This window comes from Taeniopygia guttata, chromosome 5 (assembly GCF_048771995.1).
Source record: "Taeniopygia guttata chromosome 5, bTaeGut7.mat, whole genome shotgun sequence".
NCBI lineage: Eukaryota > Metazoa > Chordata > Aves > Passeriformes > Estrildidae > Taeniopygia > Taeniopygia guttata.
In genome coordinates this window covers 49,416,373-49,435,350 of record NC_133030.1, presented here as the reverse complement: position 1 = coordinate 49,435,350, position 18,978 = coordinate 49,416,373, and the positions used below count along the sequence as shown (strand labels likewise).

Below are 18,978 nucleotides of genomic sequence, written 5' to 3'. Positions count from 1 at the left end.
GGGAAGTATTATTGCTGGCATACTGGGTTGGAGCACTGTGTGCTGTGGAAGAAGTACGTGATGATAGAATTGAACAGCACCCTTTGTCCTTTGGCAGAAGTTTTCTTTTTCAGAACTGCCGCCTTATAAAGCTTGTTTAATCTGTGGAGAAAAATAGTTTGTGCTACACCTTTAGTTGTTGCTGGTTGTGTTAACTGCAAGTGGCAACTGGGGCTATAGGAGGAGAAAAGATCTATTTGCAAATGAACAAGCACTGGATGGGGTTATATTTTTTGACTTAGTGGCTTGATGTTTTGGTGTAACCTTTCCTCCTGCCTCAAGAAATATGTTGAAGTCCAGGGACTTTGACTAGCTCAAAGTGAATTTTGAAAAGAGTAGGTCTTTTTTTGACCTTCTTCCTGAACCAAAATTTTAACACACTTTAAATACAAAGTACCAGCTTGCTACTAGATAGGAGATTGAAACTGCATTTTGTTTTTCTTTCTCTTTCTAATGCTATTTTAGGCCCTCAGTTCGCAGCATCTGGGAGGATGTGTGCTTCAAATTTTGGTTTCTGTTTTTTTTTCTTATTATTCAGTAGACTAAAAAAATCTTTGGTCACAGGCATGCACCAGTCTAAATTACTTTTGTTTGGGGCTAGCTTAGTTTCAAGAACTCTCTAGCTAGTTTCCTTTCTGATTCCTTTTTTAGTGCAGTGTGACTAGCTTTATTCTTTATGTATGCTATAGGGCATTGATCTTCATCACTTTTGTTGCTTGCTAGTGATGGATTGCCCATTTTCAGCTAGTATTGCACCTCAGGGTAGAGCATTCTTGTAGATCAGAACTTGCTTTTTTTCAGTAAAAATAGTGGATTTTGGTATTGTCTGGTCTAAATGTAACTTAAAGGCTCTCTTAGATCACATTTTTAAATATCTGACAGGTTGTCATTGCTTCTGGCTATTGTAATCAAACCACATGGACCTTTAGCATATATCTCATGTCTCCCTGAGAAGGCTCTGGAGAGTAGAGAAGACTTTGCGTGATTGGTGCTGGTCAGCTGCTGTGTTTTAATTGTGAATATTTGTAAGAGACTGGTGGGATGTAAGGGCTCATTTGAGTCAAATAGGAGTGGAGCCCACAATGTAAGGAGTGGTAAGTGATGGAATGAGCAAGGCATAGGGTCATTGGGGAGTTCTGGCTTTTTCTCTATGTAAAATAATCTCAAGTGCATAGCAGAGAATTATAATTGCAGAGAAAATCACTTCTAGGTGTGCTGTGCTGACCACCACCTCCAGTAGTAAAAGTCTTCCTTCATTTTTGTGCTACTCTGTTCAGTGATTCCCTGATCAGTGAAGGGCTGCATCTTGGCTCACAATAGGTATTGTTTGGGTTGGGGTTGGTACAATATTTTTGTGCTGTGATTTGTTCCCTAATTGTCTTGAATAATCTATTAAAATGTAGTGCTTAATCTTTTTCCTTTTTGTCAGGTTTTCCTTTAGTATTTTTGCAGTAGTAATGAAACAGTGTAGCTCTGCTTGCAAGGAAATCACTGAAGAAAAACAGTATTTTGGGATGTTTCTTTTGTGTCTTTGGCTGTAGACAGAAAGAACAGCCAGAGACAGAGTAGGTTAGACCTTCAGTCTGACATGCTGTCTGTTCCCATGTTAACAAATAACTTCTCAAATTTTCCCTGGTTCCTAGTTTCTCCTGTTTGTCATTGTCAAAAAGTTCTATAGAAACAGATACTGGGAATTTTCTTCAAAAGGGAAATGTTTTTGAAATCACAGAACATGGTTAGAACATTTACTACAGCTAATGTGTGTTTTTAAAGTCACTTTGGTGTTACCAGACTGAGGAAAAGCATGTTTCTTCCCTGCCCCCTACCCCAAATTACACTAACTGCAATTAGGAGGCCTTAATTAAAATGCTTGGTTCGTAGCTTGGGCAAGACTTTGGAAACAAAGTGATTTATTCTAAGACAGCTTTACCAAAGATTTCTTCTGGTGCAAAGCTGTTTCCTGATGTGTAAGATCAAGATCTCTAAATCTTGTTCCTTAGACAAATTAGATGGTGTAAAAGTGCTTTGTGCAAGTGCTTATTTTTGAAAAAGTAATCCTTGCATATGAATTAGGCTGAGATTCAGAAAAGCTCCTACTTTTTAAGGTGTCGAGTTTCTTTGACCTTGGTGGGAACACATCTTGTTTGCAGATCTTGGGCTAATCCAGCTCCCTCTGAAGCTATTAGTAATCTCTGTAGCTGGATTCCTTGGGAACTGGATATTCTGAACTGGTGTTCAGATTTTTTTTTTTTTTTTAATGGAAAGCCTGAGAGACTTGGAATGGAATGGAAATTGAATTTGTTCCTGTTGGGACAAATTTGATGGCAAACTTGGATCACCACATGGATTTCTTTCACTGTCTTATTCTTGCCTTGTTGTACCATAGCTTCTGACAGCAGGCACTTAGAAGATGTCATACCTTGATAACAACAATTGCTGGCCAAGAATCAAAAACGTGGTAGGTAGTAATTAAAACATGCAACCATGATGCCATTGAAAGTATGCTAAATGCCTACTTGGCCTGGAGAAGTATCTGCTAGTGTAATCTGAAATTTGTTTTTGTAGGACCAAGTGTAGTATTTGAGTTTCTTGTTACTTGTTAGTGCTGTTGTCACCTTTTCTTATGGTGATGGATGTGTGGGTGTGAAAGCTCCCTGGCAGAATACACTTTTTAGTACACTTGCTTCTGGTGGTGAAACCTGAGACATAAAATGTTTCTGAAAATGTGCATGATCCATGTGAAATCTCCCAGTTGCCTCTCCTTGAACTGGAAGCAGGTTGCCAGTTGTTTAGCGCTGATGCAGGCAGAATGGAGCAGCCTAGCAGTGCTGTAAATATTACAGTGAAAGGCTTGTGCTGGAGAATGTTTCTGGTTTAATACTTTTTGGTCGTTGAAACAGTAATGTCTGTGCGGGGCTGTTTTCAGCAGCTACTTTGGCTTTGAGAGGATAATTGTTGGAGTTTTCCATAAGAGCAGGGATGAAGGTTCTCTTTCAGTAAAACTTGACTTCCTTTAGATAAAATAAAAACGATTAAAAGGTTAACTGTTTCTCATTCTTTGTAGGTCTTTGAAAGTGAAATTTTTTTCCTTGGCTTTTTTCCCCCTGTCCGACACTTAAGGAAATTAAATTATTTATTTAAAATGGCTGTTGTTGGTATTGGATGGCTATAGGAACTCGGAGGTATTTCTGCAAGGCCAATCCCCAAAAAACTGGAGAGATGACTTTTTCTTGCTGTACTGTAAATATATAGTTTGACTATGAAGAGTTTTTGAAGCATGCTGCCTGGATAGTTCTGAAATATGAGCAGACTGTTGGATATATATAGACGAGCTGGGAACAATTGAAATGTGTTTAAATCTTGATGTCTTCCATGTATTCCCTAGGATGTGGGCTGTACAGGGAGTTTGCAGATCCAGGAATATTCTTCTATGCAAGAGACTGAAGACCCTTAAATCAGACACAGGCCTGGCAGCCAGAACAGGGTTGGCTTTTGGCTCGGTAGTAGGCTTCACTGTAATTTAAGTAAATTAGTGAATTTTCTAATCTACTTTTTCTGCCTGTCTGAAATAATACAAACCTGTTTGAGTGCTGTTCAGCAGCTGAATATTTCATGTGCATTGCTCATAGATCATTGGATCTCAAAGAAGAGCCAATGTGTGTATTACTACATCTTGTTGTTTTTCAGCAGCTCTTGATTCGCATTTAGCTATTCCAACACATGGTTCAAAATTAAAAAATAAAGTTGTTAAAATTTGTCTCCTTCTCATTGATTTCTATAAAGAAATATCATTGGATCTAGTTGTTGAGGGGACAAAGATGTTTTAACAATTTTAGTTCATTCAACTGCTGTTCTCTTCCAGACATATTTAGCTTATGAATGTTTTCAGTTCATATGCAGAGTAAGTAACTCATTTTTGCCAAGCTAAGATTTCAGCTTCTTGCATTGACTTTCCTAACTTGGTAATTTTAATTTGTGGTGAAAATAAAAGTATGGTTTGAAAAACAAAGAGGAGAGAAGGAGTTGGGAGGCTATATACCAATCCAATGCAGAAGAGACAGTGATAGTGATAAGGATTGTTTTCTTGCTTACATATTGCTATACTTCTTGTGTGGCTGTCCGAGTTCCAAGATTCTGTAGAGCAAGCAGCTGCCATTTTCCAAGTGCACATAAAACATGCACAGGAAAATGGACACTCTGGAAGCAAATAAATTTGAGCTTGAACATAAACCTGCTGAGGCTAATGGGAAGGTTTACCTAGCACAGGAAATTTGGAAAAAAAAATCCCCCAAAGCAGGAGTCTTTTATTCTTCTTATAGCAGCTTATCTGTGAAGGTGCTATATAACTTAGCTGTGAACTAAAAAAAAAAAAAAGGAGAAATAATGAGTTATCAGAAGTTATTAATTTTCTTTCACATCTGTATGTTGTTTACTGGGACTAGCTCTTCAGGAAGTCTGCACTCCTCTGTGTTTATTCTACACAGTTTTACTTGTATTAAACATCTGAAAGGCTCAAATGATTGGCTGCTTGAGCGTTGTATCAGCCATGGTAACAGCTTAGTTTTGTCATGCTTATTTTAAAATTAAAAGATAGGTATGATCTACAGCTATTTTTTTTCCTAAAAGAAGCTGCTGTTCACCATTGTACCAAGAAACTATTTTTTCCCTTCTAAATGAGGCCTGGATCTCCTAGGAGATTTGAAGACTGCAAAGTTATTTTCTGAAATATAGGATAATTTGATGCATCATCTGAAATGATGTTTGAGAAATAGCACCATACCTCTTTCCAATGACCTGCAAGCAGCACACCACAGTGTTTCAGTCTTCCTTTACAGGTGAGGATGTAGCTGTGTGAACCTCTGGCCTTAGATCCCATCCTAACAGTGACAATGGAGCAGTGTAATCTGAACACTCCCAGGTGGAAAAAAGGGATCAGTTAATTTGCTTTAGAAGAATGTCAGTATTTCAGGGTGAACTCTTGTATGTTGGTAGGACTGAAAACTGTGTCTGCAGAACACAGTGTGTTTAGGTAATCTCTGAGTATGTGAAGGTTTCAAGGAGTGCTCTCAGGGGAAAGAATAAAATGTGAAACCAAAATGAAACCCTTGTAGACTACAAGGCCCTGTGCCTCCTCTCCTGGCTGCTTTTCAAATGGACAGCTGTGAGCCATATCTAGGAAAGAAGATGGATATAGCAATCAGAGTGGGCTGCCTGCTGTGATGCTCTGAGCACCCTTTATGATCCAATACAAGGATTATGCATTTACTTAAGTTGGGATGCTGCTTCTGATTCTTCTGAAGAAAGTTCATGTTGTTGAGTTGTCCTGATTGTGAGACTATTTTCTTTTTACAATGATTTTGTGGATTATTTGTGGACAAATACTGGCTTCTGAAACTGCATGTTTGCATCAGGGAAAGGAGATTCTTTCTGCATGTGTTCTTATTTTATACTCAGACTGGCAGCATGCCATAGATTCCCCATGCTGTTGATCTGTTGGAGAGTGCATCTCTGGGCTCTCTCTTGCTTCTCTAAGGTACGATTTTTTTTGTCATTTGTTAATTGGGTTTTTTGGGGTTTTGTTTGTATTTTTTTTGGGTTTTTTTCAAGGAGGATATTTAAATGTGGTCATTTTCCTCTTGGCTTTGTAAATCCTTTGGAAGAATTTCTGTATGGTCCCACTTGTGTTGAAGAAATTATGTTTAGCAAAGCTGTGACTGGGTGCCAGGGGAAGTTTAAGTTAGGCATTAGGAAGAAATTCTTCACAGAAATGGTGATTAGATACTGCAGTGGGCTGCCCAGGAAAGTAGTGGAGTCATCATCCCTGGAGGTCTGTAAGGAAATATTGGACATGGCACTTGCTGTCATGGTCTACTTGACATGGTGGTCTTCAGTCATAGGTTGGACTTGATCTCAGAGGCCCTAATTGATGCTGTGATTGTATGTGTGATTTGTCCATTCTGCAGCTGTGTGGTAAGTGGTAAAGGGCTGCTAGAGTAGTTTCCATTCTGGACAGAGTACTTGGTGATAGTCCTGGCCCAATGTCCAGCTAATCCAACTGTTGTCTTGAGCATATGAGCAGAAGTGATGAAATTCAGGATCATTGTTGCTATGCAGGTACCAGTTTATGGCAATGTCCAAAATTTTCACTGGTGTTCAAGTCAACTGCTGGTTGCTTTGGGTGTGAAAGGTATGATGGTCCCTGGCAGGTATTTTTCTCTTTCCCCCAAGACCAGCATGCTGTGGAGGATAGAAAGGACAGCACCACAGCTGCTGCCTTGTCTTGTATCACTGGTGTGAGAGAGCAGCAGGGGTGGTTGCAGTATTGCAGTGCCCTCCCAGGCAAGGGCTGTGAAGGCTGAGAACTCATTAGGCTGTCTTTGGGTCCCAGAATGTGCACAGGTGTCACAGTCAGGGTTTCAGGTAACAGCAAATGAAGGTAGTGGATACTGCAGGATGAACATGGACGGACTCAAGAGGAGTTCCTTCCTTTTGTGTGGAGTTACAGGATAGGTGGGCCTTTGGAAGGACATGCAGACACAGCCAGGGTAACTGTTGAGCCTGTGGGATGCAGCTAGTGGAAGCCTTGGTGTGATCCAGGTAAGAGCAGTGAGGTGGGTGAGAGAGTAAACAGCACCATCAGTAAAGTGAGGGACAGCATGAGAGGCAAAGGCTACAGTCTCTGAAATGGGTTTTGATTGAGACACTGATGGGACTCTGTACATCCTGCTCAGAGGCTACAGTTTTAAAATCCATTTCATGTAAAATGTCTCCACTGAAAAACTGGATTCTAACTTGAGCTTTTTAAAAATAGATTTTTGTTTGGGTTTATAGAAGAAATGCAAACTCCTGTTAAGTGTGTGAAGTGTCTGTAATGGCAAGCTTCACATCCAGAGCTTCTGTTGCCTGTATTTTGTAAGCATGTTCATCATCAGGGGAGGTGTTTGGTACTTGACAGCTTAAGCATGCCGTGCCTACTTAAACTACTAGAAAGGTGCAAGACGAGTGATGTTTGGCTTGGTGCCATTAAATTACAGCACAAGAACTGTATGGCTGTAGGTAAATAAAGACATTAGTTCTTGAGCAAGCCTAGTGTTGAGGAAGTGGTAAACTTTCAAGAAAAAATGGAAAGAAATTTGCTCTTTGGTGTTATGTTCCCTCCAGTTCTCTCTTGTGTATCAGCAGAGGGAGAGATTTAATGGCAAGTGTAGCACACAGGTTGTCTTTGGAATCATCTGTAAGCAGTTTACTATAAGATAGGATGCAAGACTTTGTGGGTTAGGGCCTTATTATTGTGGCATATTTTACAGAGAATTACTTGAAAAAGAGAAATATTCCTACTTTTAACAATATTAAAATCTGTTTTGTTTTCACATAAAGGCTTATTTATTCTTTCTCAGTTCATAGCCTTAAATGGCCAAAAATGCAGTTTTAAATTCTTTTCTTTCATTTCCCAATTGTTTGTCTGTAGACTTTTCTTTTTTTTTTTTTTTTTCCAGTAGTGATGTGAGTAGAGAAGTTAATTTTCACCAGGGAAAGTTTTCTGTAAAAAGTCTAGGTATGACTTTACTAGGATTTTTCTATGGAGAACACTACAATATGAAAAGAGTGGAATCATAAATAAATGATCTTTTTTCCAGTGCCACTTCTGACTGAATATGCTGAAGACGGGGACATAAATGAAGCTGTAGTGCACCTCTGTAAGCAGGGTCTGTGGTTTAAAAGTGCCCTGGAGCACTTGGCTGCTGCTGTAAACTCCATTGGAAATTAGTAATTGGAGCTGTAGGTATTATGTCTGACCCATATGTAGGTCAGTGCTTTTGTCAGCTCAGAAAATTTGCACTTTAGTGCTTTACATTGGAGCTGGTCTTCTCTTAAAGCCAGGCCTTGAGAGAGGGTCCTGCTGCAAAATGAAGGCTGGCTATGGTGCTGTTGGACTGCCCTGGTGGGCTGTTGTCAGCTGTGCTGCCTGGTCTGAAGCCTTCCAGGTCTGAGTGCTGTTTGTGGTATTGGGGGATATTTGGCTGGTGTCTGCCTTGGGGCAGTGGTGTGGAGACCTGCAGGCCAGGCTGGAGGAATGTAACATGGATGTTAATGCTAGAATTCAGATGGAGGGAAAAATGCAGATGTTCAAATTATTATTGCAAAAATCGAAGTATCCTGGCAATTAAAAAAAAATTTATCTGGAAACAAAAGAAGATAATTAGGGGTGATGTAGTGCTTCATTGAGATGTGAGGGAGTAGTCCAAATAATATGACAGCTTGCAGTCTCTTAAGTGCCACTTTTGCAAGGTTTTGATTCTTATTTTATAGCCATCATGACAATATTATGGTCAACTGGGATGATTTTGAAGAGGAATGTTTTTGGCTAAATTGGATTAGCTTTTGTCCTTATTTAAGGTGATGCCTGTGTATTGGGCACCTTGGACTGTGCTGACCAAGCACAAAACCCTGCCAGGGCATCTGGGCAGATAATACCCACCCAGTGCAAGAGTGAAGTCAGCAAGGCTGAGCAAATGCATGCAAGGGGGTTATGTAAAGCTGGGTGTGGAGCAGCCTCCTTCACCATGAAACACAGCTGACTGTGAGGATCTGATGTGCAAGGAGCTGTGAAAACATGCTGCCAGGGAAAAAGACTTCATGGAGTAAGAAATCCTGCTGTTGCAGATAGATGTGCTAGTAGAGTGTAAAATCAGACACTTGTTCAAGGATTTTCTTTTGTCCTCACAAACAAGAATTCATTAAAATATTCTGAGCATTTTTTTTTATTTACTAAGAGATTTGGAGGTAAATGTGTACATTTGCAAATTTTAGTAGTATAATATAGTTCAGTAATTTTAATTAACTGTTACTTGATAACTTAAGTAACAGCAAATATAATGAACAAAAGTCATTACTTATAGTTCAAAACTAAGACATTTAGAATTTTTGACATCATTAGAAGCTGTTATTTAATGCAGATTTTTATGTGTAGTGATTTTTCAAGTTCTTATATATGTTTTGGAATTACAACAGTTTAAAAGTTGTAACAAGTCCTTTTCCTTTATGTTGATTGTATCTCCAATTAACCTATGATGTAATTCTGGCAGTATCTTTGAGCTGATCCTGTATATAACACTGTTGAATGTGAAAACCCTGAAGAGAGAACATGGGGTGCAGCAGTGTGCATCCAATAAAGAGCAATGTGGAAATCAGTCTGAAACGAGAGAGGAGTGGGCAGCTTCTCCTTGCCTTGTGTTGCACAGTCACCTATAGGCTTCAAATCCCTGTGGTACAATAGCATCTCCACAATGCTTATCTCTTGTGTCTACAAACAAAAGAAGTGAGCAAGAGAAAATGACTATGCTTGTCCAAGGGAGATTGGGTCTGTGATCATGTGTAATCAAACATTTAATAAACTACTTGTATTTTTCCTTCTAATTAGTTGTTGCTAATTACTGGGATTGAAGGGTGAGTTTCAGGGCAGAGATGAACAAATATAACCCAGAGAAAAACTGCTAACTGCTACTGTGCCTTTGTGTACCTACTGTGACTGCCTCTCCAAATCCCTCTCAAAAGCTGGATCAGCTGTTTATATGTCCACCCCCTAAGTGATAAGGACAATGGTATTTTGGTAGATTAGAATAGAAATGCAGCTTTTCCTTTTCCTGTAAGAAGAATTTAGGTTATCTTCTAAACATCGGCATGTTGAGATCACAGCAGTCTTCTAGTGGGGAGGGGCAGGTACCAGAGCATCTAGAGAAGTCCATAAAGGGAAGCAAATGTAAAAGATGCAGCTGAACTGTTGGCCTAAGGCTTTTTTTCTGAGAGGGAGAGTAGGATATGAGTATCAGAGCTCAGGTATGAGGTAGGATTTAGTTTCTTGAGACAGCTTCTAGAAAATCTGAGGAGGCCCAAGAAATTGTCTGGCTCTCTCAGTTATGGGGTGTAGCAGACATCCCAGCAGATCTGAATCTGGGTTAAAGCAGAGTCTGGATAGAAAATGTAATAGTATTTGTGGGGTTGTATGTCAGCTCCTGCATGCCCTGGCCAAATTTGGGAAATTTGTCATCTCAAAACATGCGTGTTCAGTCACTGATGGAAACGATGGGTGTAACTGTCTAGGCTAAGTCGAGGGAAAAAAGCAAGGCCAGGAATAATTAGAGGGTCCTGTGTGTTTGTGTGTACCCCAGCATCAGCATGAGACAGAGGAGCAGCAACATGTGCCATGGAAGGTCAGGGGTGTGGAGACAGCAAGGCACGTGCTGTGGGTATTGGCTCATGGCAGAGCTCTGAAGGGTCCTCTTGGGCAAAAGTCATGTCTGCAGAAGGGCTGAAGCTGATCAGAAAAAGAATGCTTGATTCTTAGAGATGGGATGCTCTAAATTTCTTGCAAGCAAACAGGATTTGTGTTGAACTTCTGTCTTTATTATTCACTTCACCTTTCAAGCAGATGTATGTTTTTCTAACTGCTTGGATAAAAAGCAGGCAGTATTTGTGTTTTATGATTTATCAGAGGGTTGGATTTTTTCCTCTTACTGCACTGTTAACATTCCACTGAGGCAAACAAGAAAATGGGTGTTCTGACAAACCTATCCATATGCTATTGCTTAAACCAAGAACCCTATAGACTGAAAGAAATATGGAGGATTTTAATCTTTTTCTAACAGCAAACTTCAATGTAATCTAGAATAGATAAAATGCACAATAAAATACATGTATTTGTAGCACATACATAGATGTGCTTCTCTGAAGTGGTCTAGTCACCATGATGGAATTTTCACCAGCTAGGTTGGAGATTTCTTGAAGATACTATGTTGTGCTTTTCAGGTGCAGAAACTATGGTAAACAAGGGAGACTTTTCATCTCACTATCTGATCCCTGATCCAACTTCAAGTTTGTACTTTCTGACCTTGGCTGATCCTGTACATAACAATCCTATGCCTATCCCTGCTCAAAGCTTTTGGTGTATTTCTGTGAATCTTCATGGTCTATATTGCCTTGGTATTAAGAAGTTGGCAGTAGTACCTTCTTCTATATGTTGGATTTCCAACTTTTCAAACTGCAGCCCTATCCAATGACATCAGTGGAAAATTGCTCTCTTACTTGAACGCTTTTGCTCAGGATGTCTGTGTTGGGGTTTTTTATTTATTCTTTTTGATCCCCACCCCAATTTTCACATTAGCTATTAAAATTATTCTGTATGCTTTATAATAAAGAACATTTATTAAATTGCTGTCTCTTCATTTAGATACTTTTTCTTGTAAGGACATACTCAAATATTGCATGTTGCAGAAATTTTATTTCATTTGCAGGATCATGTGCAGACCATGAAGAACATTCACTGCAGCACTGTCAAATGCTCTATCCTATTGCTTCTCAGGGAAGTTGGCCACATGTTGGAATATTTTCAAACAGTATGATCATCACTTGTTGGAAGCCAAGCTTTCATTTTATTGTGGACCTGTCTAGTGAGGTTTCCAAATAAAGTAACATCATTTTTCTTTATGTTGATGTAAAATTGAGCAGACAAATCAATTACAATGGAGGAAAACATTCATTATTGGTATTGGCATTTGTATCTGTTCAAATGGAGAAAAGCAATTCAATTCACATTTCTTTAATTTGTACTATGCATTTTCTGCTGAACATCATTTCCCTCCTAAATAGAGTACCAGACTGCAGAAATGCACTTCTCAGATTCTAAGTGCTTGTCTCTTTTCCACTGATATGGTTCATATAGTGTTTGGGGAAGCTACATAGCAAAATACAGATTAATTGCTTTTAACCAGTTTTTTTATTTGGAGCTTAACCAGCCTGTCCTTTTTAAAATAACAACTGTATTCATAAGTGCCCCGAAATAAAGGCTGAAGCTTGAAATGCATCTCAAATGAATAAACAAAACAGGGGCTGACTAAGTTATGTGAGCCTGAACTGATGCAGTTTGAAGGGAAAGGTTTTCTAGGAGTGCTAAACCTTAGCATGGATGTCCTTTTAACCTTATTGTTATTTGTGCCAGTGCATTTATCTGGCCACAGTAACTTCCCTGCATAGGCTCCTGTTATTGCTTATGTCTGTGAATCTATGGCTGATTCCAGTTCCATAGAGGAAAATTTGTTCCTTGCATATGCAAACAGTGGTCACTTGGTGAGTGTAAAAGACAAGAAATCACAAGGGTTTCAAAGGTGATGAAACTTAAGGGAGGCTTGGTGTCTGACTTGTACAGTGCCAAAACACAGTCCCTTATGGAGAGGAAAAAAGGAGTTGCCATCAGGTTTCTTCATTGAGCAGACATGCTAACTTTCTCTTGTTTGTATAATGAATTTTTTTTCTTTTTTTGCATAAAGAAAAAAGCCCCAGACACCTATATATCTTACTTGAAGCCTGGCTAGAGATGAATAGTCATTTTTGCGTGGCAAGTTGCTGAACTTAAATACGTCTGTAATTTCTGCCAAAAAAAATGCCCACTCTCTTTGAGATCCAAGAAATGAAAAAAAATTTTGCATATTGCACATTTCTCATGCATGTCTCAGTGGGTGTCTGGCCTCTATAAAAACTCCCAAAACGTTTATTCAAGGCTGTTTGCCAGAGTCTTGGAAAGTTGCAGAAGATATACAGCCTTTGGGAGTTAGTAGATTAAAAGCCCTTTCTAGATGAAAGCTGGCTCAGTAGACATGCCTTTCTCTCTGTACCCATTGGCTTTAGCAGAGTGGAGGTGTGCATTTGTTTTGCCTTGTGGTGTGCAGGAGATCTGCAGAACCTGCAGTACCAGCCTGGGGCCCAGCAGAGCCTTGTCTCACTGGCCATACTAAACTGGTGGTCTTTGTGCAGTGAAGATGAGAGCAGCTGAAGCTTCTCAGAACATCAAGGCACATCTCTAGTTTAGAGATGAATATGTCATGTGGGACAGTGTCAAATGCTTTGCATAAGTCCAGGTCGATGACATCGGTTGCTCTTCCTTTAGCCACCAAATCTGGAAGGCACAATGCTAGCTGTCCCCAGTCACTCTGTATTTGCCAAGAGCCTTAGTATAGTTTCTAGGAGGATCTATTCCATGGTCCTATTGGGAAGTCCCCTGTGAGCTTCAGGTGTTGTGAATGTGAGGCTGTTTTATCTGTCTACACAGGGCTTCATCTGCTTGGTCTCCCTGGTCAGGAGGTCTGTGTCACCTGTCCTGACCCATGAGCTCTCAGTGTGCTCCTCATCCATTCCCAGGTACAGCTCCTTGCACTCCAGCTGCTTATTGACCTACAGAGGCTGACTCTAAAGAGCTGGAATCCTCCATTCCAACTCTCCAGTCATAGAAACATTTGCACCATGCTCATATGTTTCTAGAAGCCTCTAGTAGTTCTGCAGCAAGAGTTTTTTATATATAAAGATGATTACCATGTCTGTCCCTGCAAGGGATATTGTCTTCTGCCTCGTGATTCTGCTGCCTCTTCTCAGGTCTCTTTGAGCCATCACTGATGTCTTGTGACCTTAGAAAGACTTTTGAAAGGGATGGGTCATGTGTTTGCTTCCTGCATATTAAGGGTCATACTAACTTTGGGGTGGCTGGGGTCATGAGGAGACAAAGGGAACTGGCAGCAGAGAGGATGTGCGTGCTCCTTGCAGCACTTAAGGAAGCAAGCAGTTTATTGAACCCAAAGGATGGTGCTAGAGAAATTTAGCCTGCAAATTTGGAGGGCTCTGACCTTTGGGAAATTAATATCTTGTAATGAAAGATACAGTTCCAAAACAGCTTGGTTTGAAGGTGGTTTTTAATAAGGTAGCAAAGAGATCACATGGTGTGGCTGCTTGCCATAGCTGGGAACTGGATCTGGTAATGTCTGGTAGGGTAAGCCTATGGCTAAAGTCTGAACCCTGCCCAATTGCTTATAATTGTCATCAGGTACTAAATCCATCTGAATGTCTGGTAGGATAAATAACCCATTGCCTTTAATAATTTTTCTCTGCAGCTGTTAATTGCTCCTTCTTCCCACTGATGATTTTTCAGGTTTTTTTTTTTTTTTTCCTCTCAAAAGACTGTGGTTAAAGGTTTTCTAGCCTTGCTGGGAAAGTAGCAAGTAGAAGCTCCCAGAACCTGGGGTCACTAGTTCCAAGAAAAGAGTCTGGCAGAGCTCAGCAGCACTGATCCATCTTAAATGCCTAGTATAAAAAGAAAACAGATTCTTTTGAGTTTGTATTTACTGGCTTTTTGGGTTTTATAACTTGGGATAGACAAATTTCATTTCCACATTAAGTGATTTTTTTTTAGTGCTGAAATTAGGACACCCGTAATGTTTAAGTCTGTAATTAAACAGACTTAAACTTTGTCTTAATATTTAGTGACTAAAGGCAGTTTATTTCCTTTAGTTACTGCTTGCAGTGCCTGTTTTCTTTCTTGCATGGCTTTTTCCACCCTTCTGCTTGAATGTCTGAAGCAGTAATGTTGGATGCTTCACTTAGTCATTGCTCTTTCAGGATAAAGGGTTAGTGGGTTTCCAGCTGTATGTTTGCTGTGAAATACTGGTGAGTGTTTGTATGTGTTGTAATGGGAATTTATGGCATTGCAGGTGAATACTAGAGCCATGCTACTTCTGCTCTGCCAAGATCCTCTCTTATTTTCTAGTCCCTTTCAGGGCACTTTGTTCTGATACAGCACTCTTAAGAGGCATTTTTATGGCTGTAAATTGGATGATATAATGCTTTGAAGCAGTGAAGAATATCAGATGGTTCTACCAAATGTCATGTGTGAATGGGGTGGTGGTGTGAAAATCGCTTATGGCGTTGTAGAGTCTGATGCACGAGGGCTCCTATTGCTTGGTCCATTCCCTGTTTATACAAACAAGGAAGAAATGCACGTATGTGACTGCCTTCTGTGGAGTTTATTCTACTTGAAGGGTCTTCCATGACAGCCCAAATGGGGTTTTTTCAGCCCACCTAAAGAGCACTTAGAGTTTGAAGTGAGATGTTTTCGCTCCTGTGCTACATTAGCTGTACCTACCAGACTGTAAAGATGCACTCTATTGCCATTCTTCTTTGCGTCTGTGACGCTTTACAGACTGAGGAAATTGAAAACTCCCTCCCCCAAATGCCAACTTTTGATCCATTTCAGACATAAAACTTTCCAGAATACAGATTAGTGGGGAAAAGCTTGTTAAAAGGTAAGTGTAGTTGGATATAAATTGGTAAAAATAACTGATTAATTGCCTGCTTGATAATCTGTGTGCAAAAAACCAAACCACAAAAGGTCTCCCTGTTACAGCTGAGTCTTGCCATGTTTCAGATACCTTGAAATAAATCCATGTGCACTGATGGCTGTGGCTATGAGCCAGAGCCCCTGGACAGCGAGCACCCCAATATTGGAGTTGCTGCTTGGTTGCTTCCCTGATAGACAATAAGGTAGAATCCATCAGTGCTGAAAAGTAATAAAAGCAAAGATTGTCATGAATCTTTAATAAAAAACAATTGTGGAGTATTCTGCTGACGGAAAACCTAAGGTAGTTGAGCTGACCTTGCCTCTATGCCAGCAGGGGAATTGGGCTGTCCACGAGGCTTGTGGCTGTCCAGTATTGGCTGATTTTCAGTGTGGTGGAAGGTCTTAGTGGCTACAGGGTTTTGCTGTGATGAATTAATATTTGTAAGCTTCCTTTGATGCAAGTGTATTGCTTTTCTGTGAAAACACGCTTTTTAATATTACAGCAATATATTATTATTATTATTATATTATTTGCTCCTTCTTTACATGGGAAATTTTCAGAGTAATATCTGAGAAAATTAACTTCACTGCATGTATGACAGAAAGGCTGGCTTTTACTTCTGAAATTGTAAATTCCATTTTGCATTTTTCAATCTGTTACTCAGACCATATAGGAAAAACAATTTGCTTAAATTAATCATGACTATTATATACAACCTGATAGTAATTTTTTCTCTTTTAACTGTCATTCACTATGATATTTAGGTCCTAGGCTGTGGGGAATTAGTCCAGTTCCTGTTTACTTTGAGTATTAAAAAAAAAACAAATCCCAACCCCAAAAGCCAGCTATTCTACATAGTTTGAGGTTGTGGTAAAACATCAATTTCAAGACATTGATTAATGTGCTTTTAGTAACTCAATATTGAATTCTTCTTTAAATCCATACATCATTCAAACTTAAACATGAAGTCAACTAGCATGGTAATTATTTTAATTGCTACTGCGTACAGGAATCCAGTAGAGTTATTAACTGGATTCAGGTATAGAACTAATAAGTTGGAACAAGCTTCTGGGGTTTATTTGCTATTGCAGACTAATGCAGAAGTTACTTAAATGTTTCTGGTTTTCCTGTAAATGTTGCAGTGTGTAGATGATCTTTGAAATTAAATGTATTTTAAAATTAGCAACCTCAGGAAATGTAGTTTAGAACTGACCATTTTTCAAGTGTCTATTCAATGAAAGTAGACAGACACAGTCTCTCTTTGACACAGCTGAGTTGCCTCTTTGGAGGCAGAAGGGAAATACAGCTAATAATGACCTTTCGTTTCTCCTCAGAAAGAGAGATTTGTCAGGAGGCAGCTAGGCCAGCTGGGAATGGGAGTCCTTCCCCTGGTAGGCAGTGGCTCACTTTGAGACTGCATGGGGAGCTAGAAAGTCATGGACAACAATGAGGGACACAAGAATAGTGGTCAGCACACCAGGTAAAATAGTCATCCCATTCTGTCCTGTCATTCATGCCCTCCCTGCCTGTCTTCTGCTAAAGCAACAAAAGAATGTACACGAGAGTTGTAGGAGGTGTTTTTCTTACTGGCTTTTTAAAGCACATAGGAAGAAATGGTAAGTGGTCCATGGCTCTGTCAGACTCCCAGCACAGTTCATTCAGCAGCTGTCTTGTCTCCATTGTGTGTCCTGCACAGGCAACCCCTTGTTGGGGAATTAAGGCCCACAGTCTGCCTCATTCTCTTTGTTTACTCTGTTTTTTGAAGGTCCTGGAGTTTCTTGTGCATAGGATCAGCTTTTCTTCCATGTCTGACCCTAAACCCTTTCCCAGGTGACGTAAGGCAGTTTGTGTGGTTAGATGGTATTGCATGCTTGGTTGCATAAGGGATATCTTGCTGCCCTGAGCCTGCTGCTGTGACCTGCCTGGGTGAAAAGCCTGAAGTCACTGGCTTAGGAAGTCTTCTGGGCAGAGAATCAGCCTATAACAAAACTGAGGTGCATGGTGCCTTGACATCCTGGTTGTTTGGATGCTTCTTGTTTTTAATATAACTTATTTTCAAATTATGATATTTTGGTAGATGATTTTTACCCAAATTAACTAGTCCTCAAAATGCTTCTATGGTTTCTTGTCCCCTGGGTTTAAGTAGAAAAGGTTCTCATATATCGGGTAACAAAAATGACATTCTGGTCCCCTCTGAAAAGGGGAAGACCAGCCTACAAGCCAGCCTTGGTAATTGCTTCCTTCTTCCTGTACCTATTTAAGCATATGTGTCATTGTATCTAAGAGCAGGCACCCCTTCTTTCCCTGCCTGTTCGCTGTTCTGGCTTTTTCCTTTCTGCAGGACGATGCAGTTGGTTTCATTAAGTCCCAGAAAATTTGCAAAGTTCATTTTGGGGGGACTGCAGAAACCACTTGGACTGATTCTGTCTCAAATGGGTTTGGCGCCCAGCTCACAAATATTTGTCTTCCTCAAAGTAGAATAAAGCTTATTTGGTGTGTATGTAGGCATGATAAGAAATGCAGTTTTTCCCATCAGTCACTGTCCTTCCAGGGACTGTGGTGCAGTTTTGTCTGAAGCTTGGTATATTTCCATGGTAGTTTTGAGTTGTTTTGTTTACTACAGGGCACACACAGCAAAAATGTTTGATTATTTTAAGTTTTAGCTTACAATACTTGGAATGCTTCTGAGTAGTCTGCTGCCCTAATTTACGAAATAGCATTCCCCACCTAATTTTTCCTATTTTTCTTGCTTAGCTCTGTGAAAATCATAGTTTCAACAATTTGGCTATTAACTCTTTCTCTACAAGATTCATATTTTCTTCTCACCACAGAGTAGGAATGCATCTGGTCAGCCTCAGGTGATGATCTACAGTAGTGCTTCCCACACCGTAATGGCAGTAAATTAAAATCACCCACCACTTACAGCTTCTGTTATCTTCAAGAGGGCTTTGAAATTCTTTGCAAGAGGTGCTTGGTTTCATTTTTTCTTTTATTTTCTTACTGAGCTCTCACAAGAGGCTTTCTTCTGTGTCTGTGCATTGAATGCTGCTTCTAGGCCAGAGAGACTCCAGACTGGTAAAGTAGAAGAGGGGCCAATTTGTGTCATAGATGCTGATTGATCGCCTGTCCCTTTGGGCATCCTTGTAATGGCCTCCCAAAAGAAAGACCTACTGTATTGGGTGGAAAACTGGAGGAGCCATTGTGTATTCAGCAGTGTGCAGCATTTGTGACTATGGACAACAACACAGACACTCTTAGAAAGAAAAGCACTGAGGGCAGAATTAGGCAGTCCTGTTCTATGACCTCCCCAAAAAGGGGGCTTTGGTTTTCACATATGGGGCTAGTGGGAACAAGGAAGAGGGATTCCTGTCTTGTGCTCGCTGAGGCTTTTAATTTTTAAGTTAAATTTCCTATGTCTTCCAAGTGTGAAGATTCTAACTTACTTAACGAGCCTGCATGTATTGGGAGGAGGGCATGGAGCAGGAGTGGCTGGGCTTCGTGCCAAGGATTCAGTTCTGCTCTCAAGCCTAGTGCAGAAATGGTTTGTTTTGCTTGATAACTTGTCAAAGGCAGTGACTGAGCATTGTCTGACTACATGTACCTGAATCTCAGTTCTTACACCATCAGAGTAGACAACTGTCTCTACAGATCTGCCTAAGTTGGCTCTACCAATTGCAGTTCGCAGCATTTTGGTGTGTAATTCATAGGCCTCTCCAGTCTCTCATTCCTGCAGATTCAGGGTCACTGGAACGATTCTCCATATGGCCAAAGGCTTAGTCCT

At 40.1% G+C, this 18,978-nt stretch overlaps 1 protein-coding gene across 5 annotated transcripts in view; it reads left to right on the top strand.

Moving 5' to 3' along the window:
* The window catches only part of ITPK1 (inositol-tetrakisphosphate 1-kinase), a 139,456-nt gene that overhangs the window by 11,763 nt on the left and 108,715 nt on the right, over nucleotides 1-18,978 (top strand). The gene's annotated exons all lie outside the window — the stretch shown is intronic.